Source organism: Lissotriton helveticus, chromosome 4_1, assembly GCF_964261635.1.
Source record: "Lissotriton helveticus chromosome 4_1, aLisHel1.1, whole genome shotgun sequence".
NCBI lineage: Eukaryota > Metazoa > Chordata > Amphibia > Caudata > Salamandridae > Lissotriton > Lissotriton helveticus.
In genome coordinates this window covers 1,048,169,832-1,048,196,848 of record NC_136063.1, presented here as the reverse complement: position 1 = coordinate 1,048,196,848, position 27,017 = coordinate 1,048,169,832, and the positions used below count along the sequence as shown (strand labels likewise).

The following is a 27,017-nucleotide window of genomic DNA, read 5'->3' as shown; positions in this document are numbered from 1 at the left end:
CACCCGGGATCCTCTTATCACTTTTCCCCACCCATCCTACTCTCCTTACCATTTTAAATTCCCCGAATAGGACATCAGTTAGGCCAGTTTTGGATCCAAGCCAGCCAAGGGACTTATTATGTAAGGACACCCAAGATTCAATTATTTTAGAGGTGGGTTGTGGTACATTTGCCAGTATTATTGTGTAAGGTGTGGCTTCTGGTGGTAAGTTTAAAATCACCCTCTCTTCATTTGTCCTGACCCTTTCCCTGGGTGTAACATCTGGGTTGGTCATTCTTTGGGTGACAATGGGTGCTATTTGTTGTGGTGCTTTGTTATGATTTAAATTAAGATGACTCTTGTATCCAACACTCCCCCCGGGTTGTGGGGCTGGTTGTAGGGTATCTGCCATGTGGGGGTTGGCTGCTTTTCCACTTTTTAGAGTACTCCCTGAGCAACTAAGCAGGATGTTATGTATGCCCAGGCCCTTTACTTTGCTCAGCAGGACCTCGATGACCAAGGTAATTGCCGACAATTTCTCTAATGTAACCAAGGCTGAGTTTTGGTGATCTAAAGCGTTACCAGAACTCTGTCCCTCACTAAGCACCTAGGGGTTCTCAGGGGTAGGACACGACTCTAAGCGCCCAGACAGATTAGTCAATGTGCCTTCCAGAAGCTTTAAGCGACCATCCAATAAGGCAACATTTTTGTCTATAGATTCCCTGATCCGTTCAAGGGCGATGTCCAATGCGGTCGTGCCGGCAGCGGTAGTGGCGGTATGGCCCTCCAAGGGGCAGGGTTGCGTAGGCATTGAAGCGTCCGTGGTTTGTGTGCCTACAGAGCAGCTTCTCACCACAGCTTTGGACTGAGTCTTGCACTGGGACTCTTTTTGATGTTTTTGTTTTAATGGGCCCATGCCCTTCTTACGATTAACGGATGCCTTCGCCTTTGGTTTAGCCTTTGTACCCTCTATAGGAAAATGGGAAGTCCGAGTCCTAGAGGCTATGCTAGGTCCATTAGAAATATCCATATGTAATCCTGGCGAGTCATCAAATACAAGGGCCGGAATGTCCAAGGCGGCGGATGCTGTCCCCTGGTTAAATGGGGATGAGCAAGATTGAGTTGGGTTTAAATTTTGAGGAGTACCAGATGGGTTAAGTGATCCTATTGAGGATCGCCTTGAGTGAGATAAGGGATCTAGAGACAGCCGCCTCTCTGTTAGTTCTATTTCGTGGCATAATAATGATTCTGCCCTCGTTATGAAGGTGTCCAAAGTCCCCTTGATCCCCTTGCTCTTAGTCACTGCGGGATTACTCATTTTATAAGCGTCAGGGCAATCGCTCCGCCACAACAATGAATACCAGTCACACTGCACACAGGACGTGGGGCGGGAAATATAATGAAAGTCAGTACCTGAAAGTCGATGTAGAATAGATGAACTAAGATGGGGGGGCCAGTTTTTAGAGGGGTACCCAGCCCAGCCTCCTACGGGCTCCAACGCGTTTGGACGGGCCCGCCCTTGGCCCAGGCTTTGCCCGGGCGTGGCACACGCGCATCCCGCACGGGACACCGGCTGCAGTTTTATGCGCCTCCTGGCGTGTTGCACTGGTGCTGGTGGACGCTGTAGTCCCACTCACGGTAAACAGATTGGTGGGACAGGCTGGAAGCGGTGACTCTCCCACGCTGCAGGACGCACAACGCAGTTTTATGCACCTCCTGACACGCTGCACTGGCACCTGTGCTGCTGGACGCTGTAGTCCCACTCACGGTAAACACATTGGCGGGACAGGCTGGACGCCGTGACTCTACCGCACTGCGGTACGCCGGCCGCAGTTTTAAGCACCTCCTGGCACGCTGCACTGGTGCTGGTGCTGCTGGGCGCTGTAGTCCCACTCGTGGTAAACAGATTGGCGGGACAGCTGGACGTGGCTCTCGACCAATGCCAAGTGTGGATCGGATTGTCTGTCCGTGCGGCTGTGCGGGGAGTACTCTGAAAAATAGAGTCCTTGGCTGGTTTTGCCCCCCCTGCTTTTGTCCAGGCCGAGTCTACCTCGGGACTACCTTCAGAGCAGCGTGAGAGCTACTCTAGTCCCCCTCCTCCTCACAGGTGTGCGCATTCAGTGGAGAGGCTACTGACGCCGAGACCGCAGATCCTTCGTTTCTCACAGGAGGCAGCGGAATCGCCGACTACGGAGCTCGCCCGCCTTCGCGCTTTTACAAATTGCGCGCCAGGTAGTTATCTCATCATCTGGGCTAGTTTAACCCTGTGAGGTCCCTTGGCCTGAAGTTTTCCCTGCACCCAAAATGGCGGCGCTGTAACTCTTTACGGGAGCAATTTTCATTGTTCTGGCTCGCTAACATACAGCAAGGATGGATTTTGCAAGCATCCCTATCAGCAAGCATCCCCATAACTAACAGTGCTGCAGCCTCTGAGATTGTGTTCACTGGATTGGTCTGCATGTAGCTTCTTTGCATTCCTTCTACGAGCACCGGCAGGCAGCCATCTTACCACTACAGAGGTAACAAAGGGAGCAGCCGACACTGAAGAGGTACTAATGCGAGCACAGGCAGGCGGCCATCTTACCACTACAGAGGTAACAGTGAACCAAGGGAGCAGCCGACACTAAAGAGGGACTGCACTGCGACCCCCGGCAGGCAGCCATCTTACCACTACAGAGAGGTAACAGAGAACAGAGGGAGCAGCCGACACTGAAGAGGGACTAATCTGCGAGCCCTGTCAGGCGGCCATCTTACCACTACAGAGGCGAGGGAGCAGCAAACACTAAAGAGGGACAAATAACATTAATCCCCGGGAAGAAAACACATTGGCAATGAGAAATTTCCTAGTTACACGAAGGAAAGTTTCAATTCTGTTAAGGACGCGGAGGCGAGGATTATGCATATCCTTTCTTCATTTATTAAACAGCATGCCCAGAACCTGGATGCCTGATCCTAAGATGGCGGCCTTTGCCACCAGGCAGTGCATAGAACAGAAAGAGGAAGGCTCCTTCAAATCTTTGATGGCCATCTTGGATTGGTGCTTCCTCTTCCTTTTTTAGAAACTGAAGAGGTATGCACTCATGATTCAATGCTGCTTCTCCCCTGTACCTTTCTACCTGTTTCTTGCCTTGTCGAGTATCTACCTTTGGTCCTGTTTTGACCTCACTCCTATTGGTTTTATTCTCACTGACTTCCGGAATTTGCGCACACCCTCTTATTTTACCTCTTTGCGCCATCACTACCCTAGTGGCCCCCCTTTTTCTGTCCACCACACCACATCTTCACCTCATCTCCTTATTATGGCTTCCAGTCGAATTAAGTCTGGATTCAACTGCTTCAAAGTAGTATATCCCCCTAATATGTCCAAAGCAGTAGCTAAACGGTTCAAACATAACATCATTGAACAATTTCCAGATTCCCTCTTTGTTGACCAATTCCATAATGGGCGCCTAGGGAAGATAAAAAATGACTTCCTTTTCTTCACTAATGACATCCCTTCCTGGTCCTCCAGCTTCTCCAATTCCCTCAACGTTTCCTCCTCCTCTTCTTTCCCGCATGGGAAGCAGTTAAAAATGTCTCCCTCCGTTCGCTTTAATGGCTTTCTCACCATTATACTTTATAACAATGACACTGTCATGATCAAAGCTTCTGACTCCTGTCTCTCTCTCTTTGACCACATCTGCCACTCCCTTCTTCCCACACCTGCGACTACTATCTCTCTAGATTCTTCCTCTTCTTCTTCCTCTAACTTGTCTTCTGTCTCCCTTTCTCCCCCCTTGACCCCCACACATTCATTCAGACCGCTCTCCCGGGAGTCACAGGTCGACCCTATTTTCCCCCTTTTCTCATTCCCTCCCTTCCAATTCTGCCACCTTCCCAACTGGACCTCCCCCTTACCTCATCTGCTTTACACCCCACTTCACCTCTACATCCTGCATCTCCCCACTATTCCACTGCCTTCTAATACCCCTCAACTCCCCTATTCCTTCCCAATCCCCCCCCTTTTAATCCACCTTCCTTACAATCTGAATTACCGATCAACTCGCCTTACCCTCCTCCCCCCTCCCTCCCCTCTACTCTTCACCCCTCTCCGCTCTTCCCCTTTCCTCGTATCCTCAATTCTGTCCTCACATCCCCCATCTCTCTACAACCTTCTCTCCCCCATTCCCATGCCTCACATCCCGGCCTCCCACTGATCTCACACCCCATCTCTCCTCATCTTACATTCCCCCCCTATGCTTCACAACCCTGTTTCCCCTCTTGGTAATTCCTCCCTCTTCCCTCCCTTTGACTGCTCACTCCTCCCACAACTTTCATTTTACTCGACCCCCCCACTCGGCCTGGTGCCTTCACCCCTACACTCACCTTTCATTACCCATGGTACCTGGCCTGCACCCTCTCTCTTCTCCCCACTCGTGTGGATTCCCTTTGACCTCCCTCCCTCCTCTCCCTGTTCAGCCCCTTCTCTCACCTCACCGTATCATGGCCTTCCCATTACTCCACTCCTTCCTCCCTCTTCCTCCAGCCATCCATTTCTACTTCTCAACTTTCTCCTCCTAGGTATGATCTCTATTCTTCACCTCTGCTCAACACCAGTAAAAATATCTCAGTCACTCCATTCACTCCTTTCCACCCCTTCTTTCCCCCCCTCAGACCCTTACATCACATATCTCTCCCCAGTCCCCCACAGCCCATTTCCCTTCTTCGCATACTTCACTTCCTCCCCCACCTTCGACCCTTGCACCCCAACACTCTCCCCGGTCCCCCACTTCCTCCTGTCCTCCTTTGCCTAGGCCACTCTCTCCCTTAACCATTGAGCCACCCTTCACTCCGTGCTCAGCACACCTCACTCTGGAAACTAAACTTGATTCCCTCATCGCGTCCATTTCCCAGCTTGAAGCATCCATTTCACTCCTATGTGCTAAGATATCCCCCTCCCCGAACAACCTCCAGAGGAGTTCCTTACTCCCGCGCCCTAATAGAGTCAACCACAATCTGTCCTCCACAGACATTACCAACCTATTGACTACCTACAAGACCATCAATGTCAATACCCCTACACTCGCCTCTCCTAACAATTCTACTCAATTTGCCATTCAGACCATCTCTTCCATCAGAACTTGCCAGCCTCCCCCTCAAAGGGCACCCACATTCAAGAATCTAATCCCTATCCCCCTCATCAGTCCAGACTCTCACATCACCAAAACAGTTGCGTCAGAGCTACACTGTATGCTCCATAACTGCAGATCTGCAACCAAACACAAACTGGAAATCTCCGACATCATCACTCACCACAATCTTGACATGCTCTTTCTCACTGAGACCTGGTTTAATGACTCCTCTCACACTTCATTTGATCTTTTGTTACCTACCGACTACTCTATTCTCAGAAACGACAGACCAGGCAAGATCAGAGGAGGTGTTGCGATCATCTTCAGAAACACCCTCCAAATCAAAAGCCTTGCCCTCCACCCTCTTTCGCACCTTTGAATGCCTCTCCCTTGAAAGAGGGAACTACAGCAGGAGGCCTGGGAGCATCTTACTCAGGCAGCAGAAACTGCGGATAGCCGCCTGTTTTGGTCCACTGTTAATTCACCCTTCCTCCAAGACGATAAAACCCCGCAACTTTCATCCAACGTTGGGAGTGAAGATTGGGTAAACCATTTCACCGCAATTTTCGCAGATAATGATATGACGCCCAATGAAAATAGAAGGTGGCATGTAGTGCCTTTAGATATTTCATTGGGAGAGGTGGAGAATGGAATTAAGAATAGTAAGGGTGGTAAGGCCCAGGGACCAGATGGTGTCCCGATTGATGTCTATAGGGACCAGCCGCAGCTTTGGGGTCCAATACTTACTTTGGTACTCAACGCTGCCGTAACCACCATGATTCCACCAACATGGGGCGATTCTATCATAGTCCCAATTTATAAAAAAAGGGGATAAAGCCCTGGCAAGTAACTACCGGCCCATCAGCCTGCTCGACTCGCCTGTCAAAATCATGAGCAGAGTTCTGCTTATCAGACTAGAGGAGTGGGCTGATGAAAACGGAGTTCTTGCAAACTCCCAATATGGATTTAGGAAGGGAAGAGGGACCCTTGATCAATGCCTGAATCTAGAGCTGTTGATAGGCAAGTACACCAGAGCCAAACTTGGGAACATCTATCTCTGTTTTGCTGACCTTAGCAGTGCTTTTGATTTAGTTAATCACTCACTTCTTTGGTCAGTTCTGCTTGACATGGGTGCCCCGAAAGAAATTATCTTTTGCCTCGCCAGACTCTATAGCAAGCTGGAAACATGTGTCCGCTATGGTGCTAGTGGGGAATGTACAAGAAATTTTAATGTGAAACGGGGAATTAGGCAGGGTTGTGTCCTTGCGCCCCTTTTATTTACCCTTTTTATTAGTGGGGTTGAAGCCGCCCTGAAAATTGTTAAGGCCGATTCCCCACAGGTTGCAGGGGATAGTGTACCAGTCCTGCTATATGCAGACGACGCGGTGCTCCTGTCACGGACACCCGTTGGTCTGCAACATTTAATGGATAAATTCACTGAATTTATCGGGAGCAGGAGACTGTTGATCAGTAAGAACAAAACTCACACGATGATCTGTGGAAATAAGGGGGGCAGAAACCACTCCTTCTTTATAGAAGGGGTTAAAGTGCAGAATGTGAGTAGTTTTTGTTACCTGGGGGTAACTTTTACCAGTGATGGCAGGTGGGGGAATGAATTAATGAATGTTCGATCTAAGATGAGCAAAAGCTGTTATGGTATTTTTAAATTTGCATCTAAGCTAGGGGACAGACGTATCAAGGATATGCTGGAAATCTACAAGGCTCGCAGCGTATCCATTGCCCTTTACGGGGCGGGGCTTTGGGGTTACTGCAAAACCGACTGCCTACAGTTAGAAAAAAATAACTTTCTGAAGAAATTATTGTGCCTCCCTAAGTCCGCTCCAACAGAGCTGATCCATAGAGAGGCGGGGGTTTTTCACCTGACTGAGCTCGCCTCACTTAGGCCTCTATTACTTTATCGTGCAATTTGGCTTAAGGAAGAGACAGAGTTCAATCAACTTATAATCAGGGATTGCCTTGCATTAGACAACTGTATGCAGATACCTTGGCTCAAATATGTGGTAGATTGTTACAAAAGTATCTTTGATATTAATTTGTTGTCAGAAAATTGTCCCCCTAGAGGCCTTGCGAAACAGGAATTTAAAAATATCTTTATGTTACTTAAAGCCCAAAAACGTTCAGTAATAACCAATTCCCTCGCTTCTGTTAAGATTTACAATAAATATATTTCTGCTGAGGGATTTCAATGTTATCTGAAAGTTGTAACTAGGCCAACTCACAGATTTGTACTAACCAGACTAAGAGTTGGTATTGCTCATGTATTGGTGGCCTTCCCTCACCCTAAAAAGCCCCCTGTGGGCCCATGTCCATGTGATGGACATTCTAAACAAAGCACAATGCACTTTATGCTTTTTTGTCCCCTATTTCAGAATGTTAGGATCTCCATTTTAAAACCATTATTCCTTAAGTATGGAGTTTTAAATGTGGAGGATGCTATGTGTTTGTTATATAACTTGGACCACCCTGATGTATGTTTTTATACTGCCAGTTTTATATGTAAATCAATGGCTTTTAGAAAAAGTATGAGTTTTTAATCACGTTTGTATTTTTAAGTCTGTTGCCTGTGCTATGCTTTTGTGGTCATTTTTATCATGTACCGAATAAAGCTTCATGAACTGAACTGCCTCTCCCTAGAATTCAAAGTTCATCATGGCACACCCTTCAGGTTCCATACCATCTACCACCCGCCTGGTAATTGCTCTTCTTTCATGGAGGAATTCATCGACTTCATTAGTGACCAATATTCACAGAGCGACAAGCAGATCTTCCTAGGCGATTCCAATCTCCACTGGGGCTCTGTGGAATACTCGGCTGCCAACAAGCTTGCAACCTTTCTCTCAGCTAACGATCTTGCACAACACTGCTCAGAAATTACACATGCCAAGGGCTCAATTTTGGACCTTGTGATTTCCAAATCAGACCAGATTACCACTGCTTCACCCATCCGTGTTGACTGGTCTGACCATTTCCTCATTCCCTTCTGTTTTCACCTCTCTCACATTTTAACGCTCAGCCAACCCAAAAGAGCCTCTACGTGGTTCCGAAACACAATAAACATTGATCTTGAGACTCTATGTGATTCTGCTATGTAGTCTCTTCCTAGGCTAGACCCCAATACGGATGTCAACGAGCTCACTTCCCTTTGCCTCTCAATCCTTGCAGTCGAAATCAACAAGGTTGCTCCACTCCAAAGCAAAAGGAAAAGACCCACCCCATCAGCTCCTTGGTTCAACAAAGCTCTCTATGACGAAATGAAAAACATTAGAATCTTGGAGAAGCACTGGAGACAATCTCCATCCACCCCCAACCTCTCTCTTTTACGTTCAACAAGAACCATATACCACAAGCACATCTTCCAGGAAAAAACATCACATTTCAGATCCCTCCTCGATTCAGCTAAAAACAGACCCAAAAAACTTTTCGACCTCATCAAAAATCCCAATTGTTCTCCCCAACCCATCAAGCCTGAGGATGCTTCTAAGAAAGCAACTGAGTGCGCTATATTCTTCGATCAAAAGGTAAAATCTCTGGTGGAACAGGTCACCCACCCCACCCCCATCGAGGAGCGAAAATCCTTAGTCACTTGGCAGAACTTTGCCGCCATCTCAGAGGTTGATCTCCTCAAATGCATCCGCGAAACCAAACCCTCCAACCATTCCTCTGATCCCATTCCCAGTGGCATCACCATTGATTTCTATACTAACACTCTCTCCTACTGGACCAGGCTAGTCAATCTCTTCCTCAGGCAAGGATCCCTCCCAATTGTCGTCAAAACAGGACAGGTTACCCCCCTTCTAAAAAAAACCTCTGCAGACGCGAATTACCTCAATAACTTCCGCCCCATCACCAATCTCCCTTTTCTTTCAAAGATCACAGAAAAATGTTTTGCAAAACAACTCTCCCAACACATTATGGACAATAATCTCCTCGACATGTTCCAGTTGGGCTTTATACAAAACTTAGCACTGAAACAACCCTGCTGCAAGTGATCGATGATGCGCTGCATATTCTCGATTCGGGGGAATCGTGCCTTCTGATTCTTCTTGACCTCTCTGCAGCTTTTGACACTGTTAATCACAACACCCTCCTTAACATTCTTCAACAGAGAATGGGCGTGGAAGGCACAGTACTCAAATGGTTTGCCTCTTTCCTCTCGGACAGATTCCAAATGATCAAGATTGCAAACAGTCTCTCGTCTCCACTGGTGGTTGGTCAATGCGTCCCTCAAGGTTCTATCCTCGCTCCCACTCTGTTCAATCTCTATCTGGAACCATTAGGGAACCTTCTAAACAAATCTGGAACCCTCTACCATCTCTATGCGGATGACACCCAAATCTACCTCAAGGTGTCTTCCCCTCATGATCTCTCACTACTCAGCTCTACTCTCAATACTATTCACAACTGGATATTAGTTCACCAACTCATTCTCAATCCCTCCAAAATGGAATTCCTCCTCTTATCTAGCTCTCTCTCTCCGCCTCCTGTTCAATCCTGGATGGATCAATCAAATCTACTCAACAGTAAACCCATCATTGTGGACTGCGCTAAATCCTTAGGTGTGATACTTGACAAAAGACTCAACCTAATCTCACACATCAACTCCATGGCCAAGAGCGCATGTTATCAACTGCCCCTTTTATGGGGGATTCGCCGGTTCTTCCCGGAGAATGACCTAAAAACCTTGGTGCAATCGCAAGTTCTCTCTAGACTGGATTATTGTAATTCTCTTCTGACTGGTCTTCCCAAATCTCACCTCTCCCCCCTCAAATCCGTCCTCCATTCAGCAGCTCACTTCATTACAGGGTCCAAACGTAGTGACCACATCACTCCTATCCTGTCTTCTCTCCGATGGCTTTCCATCGAGGCTAGAGCTATCTACAAAACAGCGTGCATCACCCACAAAGCTTTGCACTCTTCCTCCCCTCGCTATATGGCAATTAAACTCAAACTGTCTGGAGGCTCAAGACCTTCTCAAATGCGGAAAAGTTCCTTCTTAAACCCCCCTCCTTCAAAAGGGAAAAATTGTTGGCACAATCGTTCTCAGGTAATGCGGTGAGAATCTCAAACTTGATTCCTCCTTCGCTCCGTGCCATCACCTCCATCCAGATTTTCAAAGCGGACCTCAAATCTCTTTTATTCCAAAGACACTTTCAGAACTAATTCCCTCCTGCTCAGACCCCACCAGGAAGTTCTTTAGTCATTGTAAATTTGTCACAAATATATATATATTTTTTTGTACATCCTGTGCTTGCTGCGTTTGATATTGTGTTCCTTTTGCCTGCGTTGTTTTGATTCAATGGCCTGCTTTTGTTCGCCAGGAAGTTCTTTAGTCATTGTATAAGTTGTCATATTTATTCTTAGTTTTATCTGTCGAAATCCCCCCCACCGGGCCCCACCGCCCAATCGCTCTTACCTGCACAAGCCGCGGCTGGTGACGACTGGCTCTATTCAGCCAGAAACTGAGCCGAAGAGCATTGTTTGGTACGTGAAAGGCTGACACCGTCTTGGTCATTTGAAGGAGGTGTCAATTCTTGCTTCTTTTATGTATTTTATTTTATTTAATGCATTTTTATAAAGCGCGGACTTTACCCGAAGGTGTCAGAGCACTGTACAATAGAACCATGAGAGAACTGTTGCAGGAATAGAACAAACAAAAATAGCATGCCATAGAATCAGAGCATCGCAGACAAAAGGCACACAATCTCAAGCACAGCATGAACAGACTGTACAAGCAGATGACAATGAGGGAAAATGAAATATTTATTCAGATTTCCCTTGTGGTCGTCTGTCGAATCACCCCCCAACCCGACCCCACCGCCCCGCCACTCTTACCTGCACGGGCCGCAACTGGTCGTCACACACACCGGTCAAGGAGCTTCGGCACCAGCAGCAACGTGTGCTTGTGTGCTAGTGGCAGGGAAGATTTCCGGTGAACACGGGCGTCGGGCAAGCACTGTTCAAGAGTCAAGGGCCTCAAACGTCCACGCCGAGCAGAGGAGGCGCTCATCAACTCGGAGCAGGGAAAAACCTCCCCCTCACAGGTGAGCGAAATCCATGTACTGTCTGTACAGAAGCCCGTCTGCTTTACGCAATACTGGGAATAGGGGAGCAGAAAAAGAAGAACTGCTGCCGGCTCGGCTTGACCCGGCACGACCCCCTCAGCTCGACCCCGACTCCTCCAAGCACCGGCTCCAAGCATCGGCACCGGCTCGACCGCAGCTCCTCTCGAAATGCACAGGCTGCTGACTACGCAAGACTCCTCCTCTTCACACCAGCCTGACACACACTTGAAACAAGCATTTGTTGTACAAACACAAAACATTAGGCTGAAACTTTATGAATTATGCAGCTTTAAATAAGTAGAATGAAATTAATACAATCCTTGCCCATGAATGATTGTTATACGCCTAATAGTGCTTTGTGACTCTCCTCCAAATGATATTGTTTGGATAAAATAATCTGAAACTGGTCAGCCAAAATGCATGAATCAGTAACGTACGTTTGGCACGTTCCTTTGATTTTCATTGGTAACTTGTGAAATAAATCTGTGTAACCATTGTTAGTGTTAGGGAAGTGTTAGAAGCAGGCCTGGTTCTAGCGGGGTGGGCCAGGTGGGCCAGGCCTACCCAAACTTGAGCCTGGCCCACCCAAACAGGAGCCTTGGCCCTCGCGTGAGAGCTTGAAGGTAGGCGTGTAACGGCATTGTGTGTGAGCGCCCGGGCTGAGACAGCTTCCCGGGCAAACACACACACACACACAGACAGTTCTAGAGATCATTGCAGCCCACCCGAGTACTTCCCAGGTCTTTAAAAGACCATTTACATGTTAACGAGGCTTTGTTTATTTTTTCACCCCTTCATCTCCACTGGCGAAAGGCGACAACAGTCCCCTTTGCCTCCTGTTCTGCTGCGTGGATATTTCTTTTTCGATGCAGTGCAGGAGAAAAGATGTTTGTCTTTTCCTATTCACCTTTCCTGACCCCTGCAGCTGCTTATCATATTGGGCTGTGACACAAAGCTTGTTTTATGGAGTAGGTAAGAGAATGTATTACTATATGTGTTTCTTTTTTAAATCTGCACAGGCCCAGCAGGACACATACTTCTTGTGTGCTTCATTTGAACACTTTTTATAATTATCATGGCTGATGCAGGACAACAATAAGACAATGCAAAATGCCCAGATAACGCTCATGATTAATGATCCTGCTGGAGAGCATTCATTTATCTGTTAGTAGTTTTTAAATGCAGATGAACTGTATCGTATGTGGAAGCTCAGTGGGTTACTGCCTTTGTCACAGAGATCCTTATGTTGCTTGCAGTTCAGAAGTTACAGTCATACAAGGACAGTGACCAATGAACTGTCACCAAAGAGCTGCATTCAAACAGAACTTCGCTTTTTTTGTTTTGTGATACAGTTAGAACTTCCTCAGTCTTTCATTATTCTAATGTTGCTAAAATGAGTATTTTTGGGAAGATATACATTTTTTTATCAGTAAAGCTGACCCTATACTCTTTAAATCCTAAGGTTGTGTTTCTACAGACCAAACCCTCTTAAAATATACTGCCCACCAGTATGGACGACATGTGATTCATACACCTTGTAATCTCCATTGGCTTATGTGACATTCCCGGTAGACTGATTTACATACTTGTATGATTCATTGTCTCTGTATAATGTGTACGTGGTGGAAAGTACTGACACACACTACACTAATATTAGTAGTGCTATACAACAAATGAAATGCATATGAGAGAGGGGCTACATAAAGATGAGGGGCACTGGTGGAGGGTGGCAGTGCGGGAATCCGAGGAAGAGGTCATGGGGTGGAGGGGATGCTAGGGAGAGATAAGGGGCGGTGGTCATGAGGGAGTCTGAGGAGGAGGTCATGGGTGGAGGGGCTACAGAGAGATGAGGGGCACTGGTGGAGGGTGGCGGGTGGCGGGTGGCAGTGAGGGAATCCGAGGAAGAGGTCATGTGGTGGAGGGGTGGAGGGGGTGCTAGGGAGAGATAAGGGGCGGTGGTAGTGAGAGAGTCTGAGGAGGAGGACATGGGCCGAGGGGCTACAGAGAGATGAGGGGCACTGGTGGAGGGTGGCAGTGAGGTAGTCCGAGGAGGAGGTCAATAGGGGGGGCTATGGAGCGATGAGGGGCACTGTTGGAGGGTGGTAGTGAGGTAGTCTGAGGAGAAGATCATGAGGGAAGGGGCTACAGAGCGATGAGGGGCACTGGTGGAGGGTGACAGTGAGGGAATCAGAGGAAGAGGTCATGGGGTGGAGGGGGGAACTAGGGACAGATAAGGGGCGCTGAGGGTGGTAGTAAAGGTATTTACGGAGAAAGAGGTTATTGGGTGGCGCCAAAAAAGACTTTCGCATCAGCGCTAAAGCCGGCCCTGTCATGGCCTTTCTGTTTTTGTTTATTAAAGTAGCAGTCGGGTCATAGGGGCTACTGTGGAACATACTTTAAAAGTGGGTGCTAATTATATTTACCGCTATATTCAATGTTTTAAGTTTGAAGGTGATTTTACTAATGTGCACTGGAGAGGAGTAGTTGATAATCAAGCCTGTAAGGGAGTGCATTGCAGAGTACGGGGTCAGGTGGAGGTAGTAATAAAGAGGGATTCTCCCTGAGGGCTCGCACAGAGGGAGCCCGAGAAGTGTCACTTGCCTGATACTCCCACCTCAGAGACCTCCTCTTCCCATCAAAGGAACATTACATGGAAAAAACACTTTTTGAGAGTGATAATATTTAGAAAGAGACTTGCAAAAGAGTGCGTTTTACTGAGCCTTGTAAGACTAAGAAGAGATAAAGGAGGGCCCTGAAGCAGGCCTGCCCAGACATATATGCGACAATCGAGCCCGTAGTGGCCCACCCAAATGCACCCTTGGCCCACCCAAATAAAAATTCCAGGAGCTGGGCCTGGTTAGAAGTAGGAGTTCCCTGAGTTTTGGCGGAGGTCAGGCTAAACTCCATCAACTACCATGTGGCGACTTTCTTCTTACATGCGGCTCGCCAATGGTAGGTTGGCGAGCGAGAATTTGTGTCCCTTAGTGAGATTTTCAGGGGCTAGGAGGGCACGCAGCGAGATTTTCTCAACGTGTACGGTTGCAACTATTTGGGGAGAGAACGCTGCCGCTCAAGTAACAAATCTACTCGAGCGACAGCAAAATAGCAGCTCCCTCTGGCGTGCTGGGTGGTGTCGTTCGTGCCGATTTCGCAGTGTGGAACAAGCTCCCAGCATTAAGACTCAGTACAAGCAGCGCATCATGTCGATTTCTGCTCTGAGTTTTCATATACCTTCACGAATTTCAGCAGAGTGAAACTCTGCAAGTGCCGCCCACCCCAAGGTAGAATCCCCTCAAAGGCAATAAAAGTTCACCTTCTCAAAACTGAGGCTTTTCAGACGGATAAGAACTACCACAATCCTAGGTTATGAGGATTCAAGCACTAGCATAGTGTTTTTCTGCCCATTTACCAAAGGATGACTTGTTAGATGCATGACCTGATATTGCTGCATAGTTTCTAAGAGTGAAGTGTCACATCCCATTAGATAGCTGTGCAGAGAGAGAGACCAGGAAATATGAAGATACCAATATTTTTTACTTGCACATCTTGCACAAGACTTGCAGAATATGGAGTCCTGTCACAAAACTGGGTGAGGTGAACACAACTAAACACAGCTTTGCATAAAGAAGCTGAAGGGAAGGATGGCAGGGCACACATTGAGGTTGATGTCTAATACAATCAAGCCAAATCAAAAAACGAATGCTATGCACAAAGTTGGAGTAAAGGCTTTTTGACATTTTTAAGGATTGTAAATTGCTGGGGTTAACAGTATCCAAATTATTGGCCTTGCGAAGTCTGGATTGGTCATTCTGGGATTCATATCACACTAGCTTTCAGCAGTAACTACTTTACATACTAGTAATGTTTACAGTTTTATATTTGTGCATACCATGATAAAGGGTCCAAAAATCACTAAAACATGGAGGTTTTTTAGAATTTTGAATAAAAACAAATGTACTCCTTTCCATAAAAGATGCAGGGGGATATTTAGTAATTTTTCACGCAACAGAGGATAGCAAGCATAGTTGCCATGCTGTGTTGCATGAAAGGGAGACAACGGAAAGGCGCCATATCGTCTAAGATAATAGCACATTCCTGCTGTCTCCGAGAATTGGCGCACTGTGTTGTGTCTGTCGCCAACACAGGCACACTTGCACCATGGTCCAAAGGAGCCTGCATTAAGGCAGGTTTTTGTGCATAAAGGGATACCTTCTTGCCCAAAAATAACCCATAAAGGATTTTCCTCTTTCTTTGTGTGCTACAGAACGCAGCACACATAGAACAATTAAGTAATGAGAGAAATAAATATATTTCTCCTCGTTATGCGTGTTTCAGGCAGGCGTAGCTTTTTGGTGCAATCCTAAGTTTACTCACCTTAGCAATTGTGAGATTGTGTTAAAATCCATGTGTGGGTGCATGGAAAAGCCCATGCACACGTGTCACTTTTTCCTCATGGCACCTTTGCTACCTCATGTATTTTGTTTGCTCACAATTGTCACTTTTACCTCATGTAACTGAACGTCTGCTTTTGTAATTTGTTCACGTGTAATGTAACAGTTCTGTTCCTTGTGTGAAGCGCTCAGGCGCCTTCGGGTAAAGTCCGCGCTTTATAAAAACGCATAAATAAATAAATAAATGCTCTACCCATGGAATGCAATCGCTGATACAAAGCAACTCAAGGCAGCATTATGCGCTGGGGTCCTCTGTACCTACTAAACCACACAAAGCCATTCAAAGTGGCTTTGCGTGGCTAAGTAAATCTCTGAAATGAATTTTGCGTCAGGCTGCCCCACAGTTTATTGGTGCACTTCGGTGTGGAAGATTGGCTGGGATAAAAGTTTTTACTAGAAGAAGACATTTTATTGAAAATTTGAAAGAAAAGGCCTACCTTTATCTAGAAACATTTAAAAGGAGGGAGCAATTAGGAATGGTATTTCTTACAGGAATATTAAATTTTAAGAGGCACAAGGTAAAACTTATAAATAGTTCTCAAATTCACTATTGTTTTCCCCCTCAGCTGCTAAATCCTCTGCTATTATCAATCCATCAGCGGCGTCAGATGTTGTGGAGAAGGATAAAAGGATGTCCCCGGATTGGGCCTTGTCACGTCAGAAACAAAGCAACATGAGGTAATTTCTGCAGTTTACATAGCTCCATGGTACCACATTATCGCATTGAGAATAAATAGTTTGCAAGACAATTAATGTCAAATGGTTACAGTTTGCTGTGGGTAATCTATTGATTAAGCCTTCACCCGTCATTCTTTTCACAGTCCTTACCACATGCGGCTACCCGCTCCCCTGACATAGTTTGTGCCAAACGCATTTACAAAATCTTTCTTTCTTCTTTATAAAAATTTCTCATGACACAAATGCCCTTCCCTCATTCTGCTTTGATCTGTCTCCTAGCAGATGGAGGGAAGATTGTATGGTATTAATGAACTTACACTATGAATTGATGTTTCGCTCCAGGGAGTGTTGTGTACGGTGCACAGCGGACCCTGTGGCTACCTGTCCATGTGCTGGGCTGGGTTGGGGGCATTGTTGATGAAATTATTTGAGAGCCCTTGCTCTGCCATTTGGAGTGGGGCATAGTATTGTTATATTAGTGTGTTTAGTAAATTCATTTTGGCTGGCACCATGGGGGTACATTTTCTGTAGTATCCGGACCTCACAAGAAAAGATCTGGTTGGTATATAAACCCCCTGAAACAGGAAGCTGATGCTACTAGCTCAACAACAATGGAGCAAAGAAAATGCTCACATAAATACCGCCATGTGGGGTGGGAGAGGGGGCAACCAGAGGTCATATCCCTCACCAGAAATGATTTATAGGCCATGATTCGGGATCCAGTTTCAGATGACCGAAATGAGCCAACAACAAAAAAAGAGCTTAAGGACAGTGCAAATACAGATGAGCAGGAATAAATCCTGATGGTCATATTGGAAAACGTTTTGGAATCAGAAAAGCCTTCTCTACCATTGGAAGATGGGTTATGGCCTGTATTAGTTTCAAGACTCTGACAGCCTTCCCTTTCATGATGTATTAACAAACATTTCACTAAAAGAATCTCAAGATAGATAGGTCCAAAAATCCCTGCTTTCTTAACAAAAGATATTAACTACAGAACTTCAATCCTAAAATACCCAAAGTAAATACATTCATTTTTGTAGAACATGGCATCTACTTCTTCTCTGGCCTCCGAAGAATCATTGCTGTCAGACCCCTGTGATAAAACTGTGGAAAGTGCTCTAAAATGTTCCTATGTTGCCTTAATTTTGTTTTCAGATACGTTCTAATGTGGCATATGTGTCTCAAAAACTCTAAAACGTTAAATCCTGGTTTGACTGCCTGCAAGAGGACATGGCTCCTACAGCCATATTGGGCAATGTTGAGTTTTTGGTAACGTTTAGTTCAAACTCAATGCTTGACTCCTAATGTTCCTTTCCTACCTCACCTGGAACTTCTGATTCAGCTGGGAGGCCGTTTTAGGTAAATGTATGGAAGTTTGATGCAGGCCAATGATCTTTGATTCATCATCTCCCATTCTACAGTCCGAATCTGCTTGGGCCAGATTTGAATGATTTAGTTCAGAAAACAGAGGCAGAATGAAGATTTTGCAGCCATTTAGAGCTGCCCCACTAAAGTATTTTATTCAAAAGCAATCAACTTAGAATACACGGTAAGATTGTCGACCCCTTCAAGGCCATGACCGAAGAGCTGTGCTTGTTAACAAATCCCAGCTCCAGCGGTCTCAAACCCAGGATCCAAAATTATGACTGTTAAGTTAAAGTGATAGGGACAAGAACCTCTAAGTTCCCTCGACAAGTGGAGTCAACTGGTGAAAGACAGATTGGTACTGTCACTAGTAAGAAATTGATATTCTATCTAATTGAAAGAAATTGCAGTGTAAATTTGTCAGGAAACTCTACTCCCGCAAAATCAATTAAAATAAACAATCATTACTCTGAGGTATATGACATCTCAAGAAGGGTTACATTGTAGAGGTTTCATATCCACAGAAGCAGCAAGGAATATGTTCCATTCTGTTCCTAGTGCTGAAACTAGAACAGAGATTTTATGTTGTTTTGAACTCAAAGTTTCTGAACCTGTGTGCATGTCACATTTCATACATTATGACTGCCATTCAATCTGTAATCCTGTTGATATCCCATGGGGATTATTTAGCAACACTTGACCTGCAAGACGCTTACTTCCAGTTCTAAAAGTCAGTTGGTTTTGAGGTTTGCAAGGGAAGGTTATCACTTACAGTTAAAATAACTGTAGTTTGGTGTGTTATCAGTTCTAAGGGTGTTCACAAAGGTACTGCTCCTATTGTGGCTTCTCTTAATTTGGAGGGTCTTTGGCTTTTTTCCGTACTTGGACAAGTGGCTAATTTCTGCCCTTCATTTTCTAAGACACAGGTTAATATAAAGAAAGTCGATAACTACCTTCTGAATCTTGGATTTGTTTTACATTTCCAGAAGTCGCATTCCATCCCGTCTCAGACAAAACTCTTCATGGATGCTCTATTTGACACTCAAAAGAGTTAAGTTTTGCCAGAGCAATATGCAACATCTATTAACTCCTTCAGAGGCCCCAGCATGGCTATGATAATGGTGGCTATGACAGCTATGCAAGAAAAAATGTGTAATCAAGATATAGTCAATCCTTGATTTATGATGGTATTTATTGTTACAAAAGGAAACACCCAGCAGCTGACCCGATCTTTCTCTCCAAATATCAGAGAGACCAGTTTGCACCCTAATATCTTGTAGCTAAACCCATGATTTAGATAGAATAGCAGCGCTATTGTTTGGAGATTTGTCTAATATGGGATTAAGTATGATGTTGAAATCTCAAGCTAAAACTACCGGGCCTGGAAAATCTAACAGGTGAGAGAAGAGGGTTTTGAGAAAAGAAGGATCATCTTGATTGGGTCCATAATAACCAACCAAGGCAAACTGGAACCCCAAGATAATAACTTTCACAATGACCCATCTGCCACATGGGTCAACTAACTGGTGTAATATCCGAGCCTTAGATTGTTTTTTTAAATAAGATTAAAACCCCTCTAATATTTGCAGACTGATTTGTGCTGACATATGAGCCGACCCATCTTTTATTCTTAAAAAGGCTAACAGTCTCCTCTTGGAGCAAATATGTTTACTGGGGAACACTGACCTGCGCGGAGGAATCCCTAAGATATTGCAAAATCTTATCTCTTCTTGGTCTTACACTCAGGCCATTGACATTCCAGGACAAAATCTGTATAGAGCTCATGGCAGCTCAAATCCACGACCTAGTACCCATAAAAGACAAAGAGAAGACCAGCACCAGATCCATCGAGGTTCCAAACCTATTGAGATGGCTGAAACGTTTTTGAGACAAATGAGGGTATTTTATTTTTTACCCCTATGCTCCCCACCCCAAATCCAGTGCCCCAGACAACCCTCCCCCCCCCCAGCCCTGGAGAACCCTTACCCCGATTATCTGGACAGATGGAGTCCAGAAACTGCAACCCGGAGCAGCCTAGCCCAGCCTTAGAATGTGTGTAAACTAAAAAGCTCTAAAAAAAGGAAGTGAAAACTCTGATAAGTGAAATTTAAAAAATACTATTTGATTTTCTTTCAGTTTTTTCTTTTTTCTTTTCCTTTCTCTCTCCCTTTTTTTCCTTTCTCTCTTTTTCCTTTTCTCCCCCTCCCTTTTCTTCCTTCCTTTCCTTTATGAGATTCCCTATAGCTCTGACCCAACTATGTATAGAAGTGGAAAAAGGGGGTATCTACACTGAAAGAAAAGGAGACCCTAAACAATTCTCACTATTAAGGGGTCCCCTTACTGATCATACCAAGCAGCCTCCTGAACTGATCTTATGTTATGCATTTTATTATTATACATAACTTTCAGGAAGGCTGGAAACTTTAACTAAGCGACTGCACCGAGTTTCTTAAAATCGTCGATCTTCCTTTCCAATTCCCACTGCTTGTCAAGTGTACTCCTGGAAAGATCTGAACGACCTTCAAAAGAGAATTGTCTGGCCTTCAATGATTTTGTTTTCAATGCCATATTGAGTATCTTCTCCTTTAGAGTGAAGGTAAGGAAATTAATGAAGATCTTCCTCGGTTTAGATCTATTTGGGTTCCTGCGAAAGGGATCCCTATGGATTCTCTGTATATCATGGCTCAAGGCCTCTTCTGATTCCTCAAGTTGTAGAGACTCTTAGAGTAGAGAGATGGTAAAGGGTCTAAGATCGGACCCTTCGCTCTCTCTCGGGATGTTCAACAGACGTAGAATAATTCTACAAGCATTATTTTCCAATGTTTCCATTCTATCACAGAGGTCTGCTCCTCTTTTTTAACAACAGAATGTCCGCCTTTGCCACCCCAAGTTGATCTTTCAATTCACCAACCTTGTTCTCTAGAGTCTCAGTCCTAAAATTCCCTAGGTCTACCTTCCTCTCCAATGATTCACAAACGTTTCTGATCTCACCCTGGTTTACAGCAGAAACTGAGAATCCCTTCTTTATATCTTCGGACAGTGTGACAAAAAGGGCCTCCAGGGATGCAGTTGAAGACCCAATTGAAACCTGCTCCTTAGGGAAGCCACTGTCTTGGTCCGCATGCAACCGCATCTGGTTATTATCAACAGGGCTAACAATCCCTGTAGACTTTGATTCCACCCCTAAAATGCTGGCCAAGTTATCCTGCTGGGGAATCGGGTCACTAAAAGGCTCTATATTGTTTCCGACAACAGGTTCCAATAATGATTGTACAATTGGGATGATTGGACTTTTCCTAAGAACTTCGCCCTGTTTTACAATATCAAGAACCTCCGGTTCCACTCTAAAGTATAAGCGTAACGAAGGGGTAACCCTGACTTTAGTATCGGAGGGATTACTTTTGCACCATCCAGATTTAATGCTTCTGCCTTTAACCTCATAAGTTTGAAAGGCTGAGCTGCTAGTCAGAGCAGAGGACGCAGTGGGTGTAGTGGGTGCCTTAAATAAAACCTTGTCTGTGGCTTGTTCCACTGGGGGATGCTAATTAGATTTATTCTTTGGTTTTATTTTATGGACCCTAAACCTGCCCCTGCACGCTTCTTATGTTCTTAATGCCCTCTTTAAGAACAGTAGTAGATGGCAGCCTCACCTGAAATACAGGACAAATATGGTCTTTTTGATGGTCCTGAATCCCAGAAGCGGAAGACTGCTGTACTTGCTGATTTTCAACCCCCCTTCCCGACGAAGGCACTGTAACAGCTTGTAGCACCAGCTCAGTAATCATTGTGGTTTTACAAGGCAGCTCCTGCTGTCCTCTTTGCTCACCCCCCTGGAAGAGAAAGCCGCTGATACTGTCTCTGCCACCGCTAACCCGGAGGCGCCCGCGAGCAACTGCTTATCGCCCTTCCAGAGCTCCAGGACGGCCTCGGACCAGCGGGGCAAAAAGGAAAACCTAGGATCCGCTTCTCCAATACACATCCCCCGCCAAGCGTCCTCGTCGATAACGACGGAGTCAGAAAAGAAATCCCCAAAAAAGACACGATGAGATGTAACACGCAGGACTTAAAAGGGAAAATAACAAGCGGCGGGAACGGGAGCTCTGGGTGCAAGCGGCTGCTTAGCGAGCAGTCGCTATGTTCTCCCTCTCAAACTCTCAATCTCTAAGGGGCAGAGTAAAGCACATTACCTATTTCGCATCCCATCTGTCAGACCACTCTGGCATTTTAATATACTTTGAATGGCCACAGTCTTACCAAGTAAGATCATGGTATTTTGACCGATCCTTACTCTTGGAAGAGGAAGAGATGTTTTTCTTATCACAGTAATCTGAATACTTTTTGAAAGCAAATTTAGACTCAGGTACAATATCGGTCGTCTGGGATTCCTTAAAAGTATTTTTGAGTGGTCAAATCACAAGCAGAATGAACTTTAGAAATAAAAAAATATAAAGGGGAGATCGTGTCAATTCAGGCTAACTTGAAGGCAGTAGAGGTAGACCTTAATAGGCAGACTGTACCTGAAATAAGAACTCAGACTTCATAGATCTATCCCATTTTTTCTGATCCAACGTAATTTGGAGTCTGTACAATTAATCATAGAGGTTACAACTATTTACCAAATTGATATTTCACTGATAAATGTGAGCAATTGCTGTCTGACGAAATAAAGAAAGTGAAGTTCCGAGTGTTTAGAGAGCAGATTCAAGAACGCTTTTCGCCGACACAAGATTGGTTTGCAGCTAAAAGAAACAGTTTCCAAGAAGGAAGCCTTGGCCAAACCAACATTTTTCACCTTCACTATCGAATAATTAGTGAGAAGCAAATCTGAGTTCCGTCAGAAATTATCTTTATCTGTGGATCTTGACCTACACCGATTAAGGGTTCATCGTCACATTGTATTTAATATAGTCCTGAAGATGGTTTTCAAAATCGAATAAGAAGACCGAAACATCGACCATCAAGTCCATCTCCACACTTTTGATTAATTTCGCATTTGATACTCTCTATTATTCAGATATGAGTGTTCATCTTCCATTAATTGTGATTGGACTTGTGTTATTCAAATGTTCATCAGGATAATTTCTTATTCCTTTGCTCATTTGTCTCTATGATTAAATCTGTATGATCTGTGCCCTTTGTTTTATATATAAAGATATAAAGAATAATTTTTTGGATATAAAATCTTCCCCGTGTTGTTGTTAGTTTTTTTCTTTTAAATGTACACATTTATCAGTGAAATATCAATTTGGTAAATAGTTGTAACCTCTATGATTAATTGTACAGACTCCAAATCACGTTGGATCAGAAAAAATGAGATAGATCTATGAAGTCTGAGTTCTGATAAGATAACGAATAAAACCCTTGCAGGGACTTATTTCTTCTACATTTGCCCGAACCTGCAAGGGTATATTGGGTCTTCCACCCCCCCTTTTTCATGTACCTGAAATAAAGCAAAAATACTTGATTCAATTTAATAAATTGAAAGAACAGCTGGAGAGTATTCTGCATTCTGGGCTTAATTGAAGATGGGATACAAGTAAGATTGCACACTTTGAATATGGTGAAGGGGCAGGTAAGCTCCTAGCTTGGAAAACCAATTCAGATCGGTTACAAAATCAGATCAAAGAAATTGCTATTGAAGGGGAAGATGTCACTCTCTCTTAGGATGAAGAGTTTGGAGACGCCTTCTTTAAATTCTTTCAAGATCTTTACCAAGATGACAACGTGGTAGATAGATCTAAAGCAAAGGGTTGGCTGGATACAATTTCACTCCCCTCCCTGAAACCTGAACAGCAGGACTATTTAGATCAGGACTTTACGCAAAAAGAGGTTAGGAAGGCTATGTCTCTTTGTAAGAGTGGAAAGGCTGTAGGGCCTGATGGGCTTTCAGCCGAGCTTTACAAATTATTGAGCGATAAGATCGTCCTACCTTGACAAGGCTCTTCAATGAGATATTACAGGATGGCCTAAAGCCCCCAATATCTTGGAATGATACCACAATCATTGTGATTCTGAAACCTGGTAAAAAAAACATTGCGCTGTGGGTCATATAGGCCCATTTCGCACTTGAATTGCGGATTATAAAATCTTCACTTCAATCTTTGCGGCCAGGTTAGGGCTTGTGGTGGGTAATATTCATTCTGATCAGAAAGGGATTTGTCAAGGAAAGGCAATTAGCGAACCTTACCTATGATCGTATAGGAGCGATTGACCTGGCTTCTACGTACTCACTACCCTTAGCTGCTATGACTTCGGACGCTACCAAGGCCTTTGACAGGGTTAATTCGATCTACTTGTCGGAGGTCTTGGGAAAGTTTAACTTAGGAAAAAAGTTTTGTCAAACTGTCCAATTGATATACCAGGAGCCAACAGATAGACTTCTGGTCCATGGTAACATCACAAAACATTTAAAGATATCCAGGGGGGCGAGGCAGGGCTGCCCACTCTCCCCCCTCCTTCTTGACCTATATATTGAGCCGTTTGCTCAACGGCTCAGGGAATATCTTAATATTCAGCCTTTCAAGTATGGGGATTGGGAGAGGAAGGTGGCCCTGTACGCGGATGATATTTTAGTTCTGTCTGCCGACCTATCGACAGCTTTTTCAGCAGTGATTGATTTGGCACAATACTTCGGGCTAGTCTTGGGTTACGAGGTCAATGCCGCAAAGACCAAAATTATGGCATGGAATCTGGAGAGGACTCAGCACCAGATCAGTTCCAATGTGAGATATCTGGGGATTAGAATCGCCCAAGATATAACAAAGATAGCTGAGGTAAATCTAACTTTGGTGGCTAAAGAGTGTCAGAAGCTGATGAAGTCCTGCGCCCATCTCCCTTTAACCATTCTTGGGAGGGTGAATCTGGTTAAGATGACAATATTACCTAAGGTAACCTTTCTCTTCAATTGTATCCCTCTTCATTTTGAAAAATCAGCTATAGATAAGCTACAGCTGGACATAAATTCCTTTGTTTGGGCTTATAAAAAAACAAGAATAGCCTGGAAAAAGATGAGGCGTAGGAGAGAGAAAGGTGGTCTTACTCTGACAAATTTGCAGCTTTATGCTTGGGCTTTTCATTTTTCACACTCATGTATGCTCCTGAAAATGACAGTAAGCACGGGAGCAGGTGAGATGTTCCTGGCCATGCTGAGGAGAGCTGACTTACCTGAGGAGGGCTATCTGTTCATATTTGGGGACCCACATTTTTTAAAAAAAGGTTAAGCTGAATGTTCTTCACGGTCTTGCCAAGACATTGGCCAAACTTAAAAGCATGGTTGGACTCAACTATTTCTCTAGCTTGGCCACGCTTTGGGAATCTCCTGGTGCTCCGGAGTGTCTAAGAGACAGTGGCACTACCTCTCAGAGAAGCTGGGTTGATGGTCTTGGGGGACCTGGCCTTTGAAGGCACTCTTATTTCTTGGGAACAATTCAGAGATAGATAGTTGGAGAAGGCCTCTCAAGGTTTAAATATTTTCAGTTGAGGAGTTGGGCCCAATCGCTGCAAATCCTTAAAAAATCTATAGAAAGTGGCAACAGCTTAGAACATCAGCTTGTGGCTAAACCACCTGGGAGGAAGGAGGTTCCCTTTTGGTACCAAGCCATAATGGAGACTGTAGACGGTGAAACTGGCAGATGAATGGTGGTTGAAAAGAAATCATTTGTTTACTATTCATAGGACTTCTCTCTCCCCACAAAGGCTTTCCAAAATTTTGAAACATCCACCAGTTAGTTGTGCAAAGTGTGGTTTGGTTGGAGCCTCAGATATACATGTTTAAAGAGTGCTCTGCTTTGGCTACCTTTTGGGAAAGTGTTGGTAAATTTTTAGTGGACATCTCGGATTGCCCAATACGAATAGACTTGTCCCTGATAATCTTTGGCTTCACACATCAAGTTACTGGTCCATCCAGATCCCTGCTTTTTTATGCTATTTTGTTAGCAAGGCGACAAATATGCAAACGATGGACAGAATCTACTCCTCCCAGTTATTCTGACTGGCTGACCTCATTGCTTGAGACTTCTAAGATGGACTTAGCCAGATCTGGCAGCGGAAAGAAGACAGCATTTTGGGACTTGTTAAAATGGGCCCAGAACCAATTCATTAATTGAATTTGGTGTTTTTGTTTTTTTTCTTAGTTTTTTTGTACAGGGTCCTATGATTATGCTGCCGTGGCACTCTTTGGACTAAGTCGGTTACTCCCAGTTTTTTGGAAGTATTATGACGAATATGGGCTCATATGAGCTTAGTAAAAGAGTTACCTCATCTGGTGTTAGTAACATCCAAGTCTGTCAATATACCTGTTGGCGGGTCTTCCCCGAGATTACCACTTTCAAATGCCTACTTTTTCCCAGATTACTGAGTAAAGGTATGGACAGCTTGAGTGTGAAGCAAGGCTGGTGGCGAATGAGGAAACAAAAAAAAAACCCTAAGACAACAGGGTTTAAGCCGAGTAGGGACTATCACAGACAGATTTCTATGCTAGATCCTCACGAGGTATGTCTATGGTGCCTGAGGTGTAAGCATGATTGCAGGGCCTTTGATGACTCCCCATCGCAATCCTGGTTGCCTCTGTCCCTCCCTTGCTCCAAATTCTCTTTATCACTCATGATAGCTGTGTTATTAACCTAGAGGAGGGAAAGGGAAGAAGATAATTTGCTGATGTGAGACGTTTTCATAAAGATGAAAGAAAGACTTCACAAATGCATTTGTAACAAACTGTCTTAGGGAGGCGGGACGGCCTCATGTAGTAAGGACTGTGATGGGGAGGACTATGGATCAGGGTAATTAAGATTACCAGTAAGTAATGCATTCATCAATTGAATGACGCTACTATGACTCATCCATTCTGTACTCGTCGATGTCACAAATTTCAAAACATAAACCTGTAGTAAAGGTGAGAGGGACGTAATGACTCATACTTGTCCTGCACAATTCACCTAAAATGCACCTAAACCAACAGTATCACTGGCCTGATGTGATAGAGCTACTCTGTGTTTACCATTCTCTTGCTTTTCACTTGCTTAGTTCTCGCAATACTGAAGTGGAAATCTGTAATAGCAAACAAATGATGTAATGTCAAATACGTTTTTCAAAAATAGGCCAAAGAGTTCAATAAAAGGACTGTGTCTGTTTGGTGATAATCTTTCTGAAAATTTGTGCAATTTTTTGTATCTGAAAACCCCTCTTTAGATTCTAAGAACTGAGTTATTGTTCTACAATGACAACTGAATTAATGAAAACATATTCACAAGGTGATTTTGACTTTCACAGGGCACAAATGGGTACAAATGGTATTACATCCATTTTGCACTATCACAAATTATAAACATAGAGCAGTTTGGTCTAACTCG

The 27,017-nt window shown here is 44.6% G+C and overlaps 1 long non-coding RNA gene across 1 annotated transcript in view; it reads left to right on the top strand.

Moving 5' to 3' along the window:
- Positions 1-27,017, top strand: part of LOC144828973 (uncharacterized) — a 221,002-nt gene that overhangs the window by 16,475 nt on the left and 177,510 nt on the right. The window contains exon 2 of the long non-coding RNA XR_013610567.1: positions 16,191-16,302. This is a non-coding gene — a long non-coding RNA (uncharacterized LOC144828973). The remainder of the gene's footprint in view (positions 1-16,190; positions 16,303-27,017) is intronic.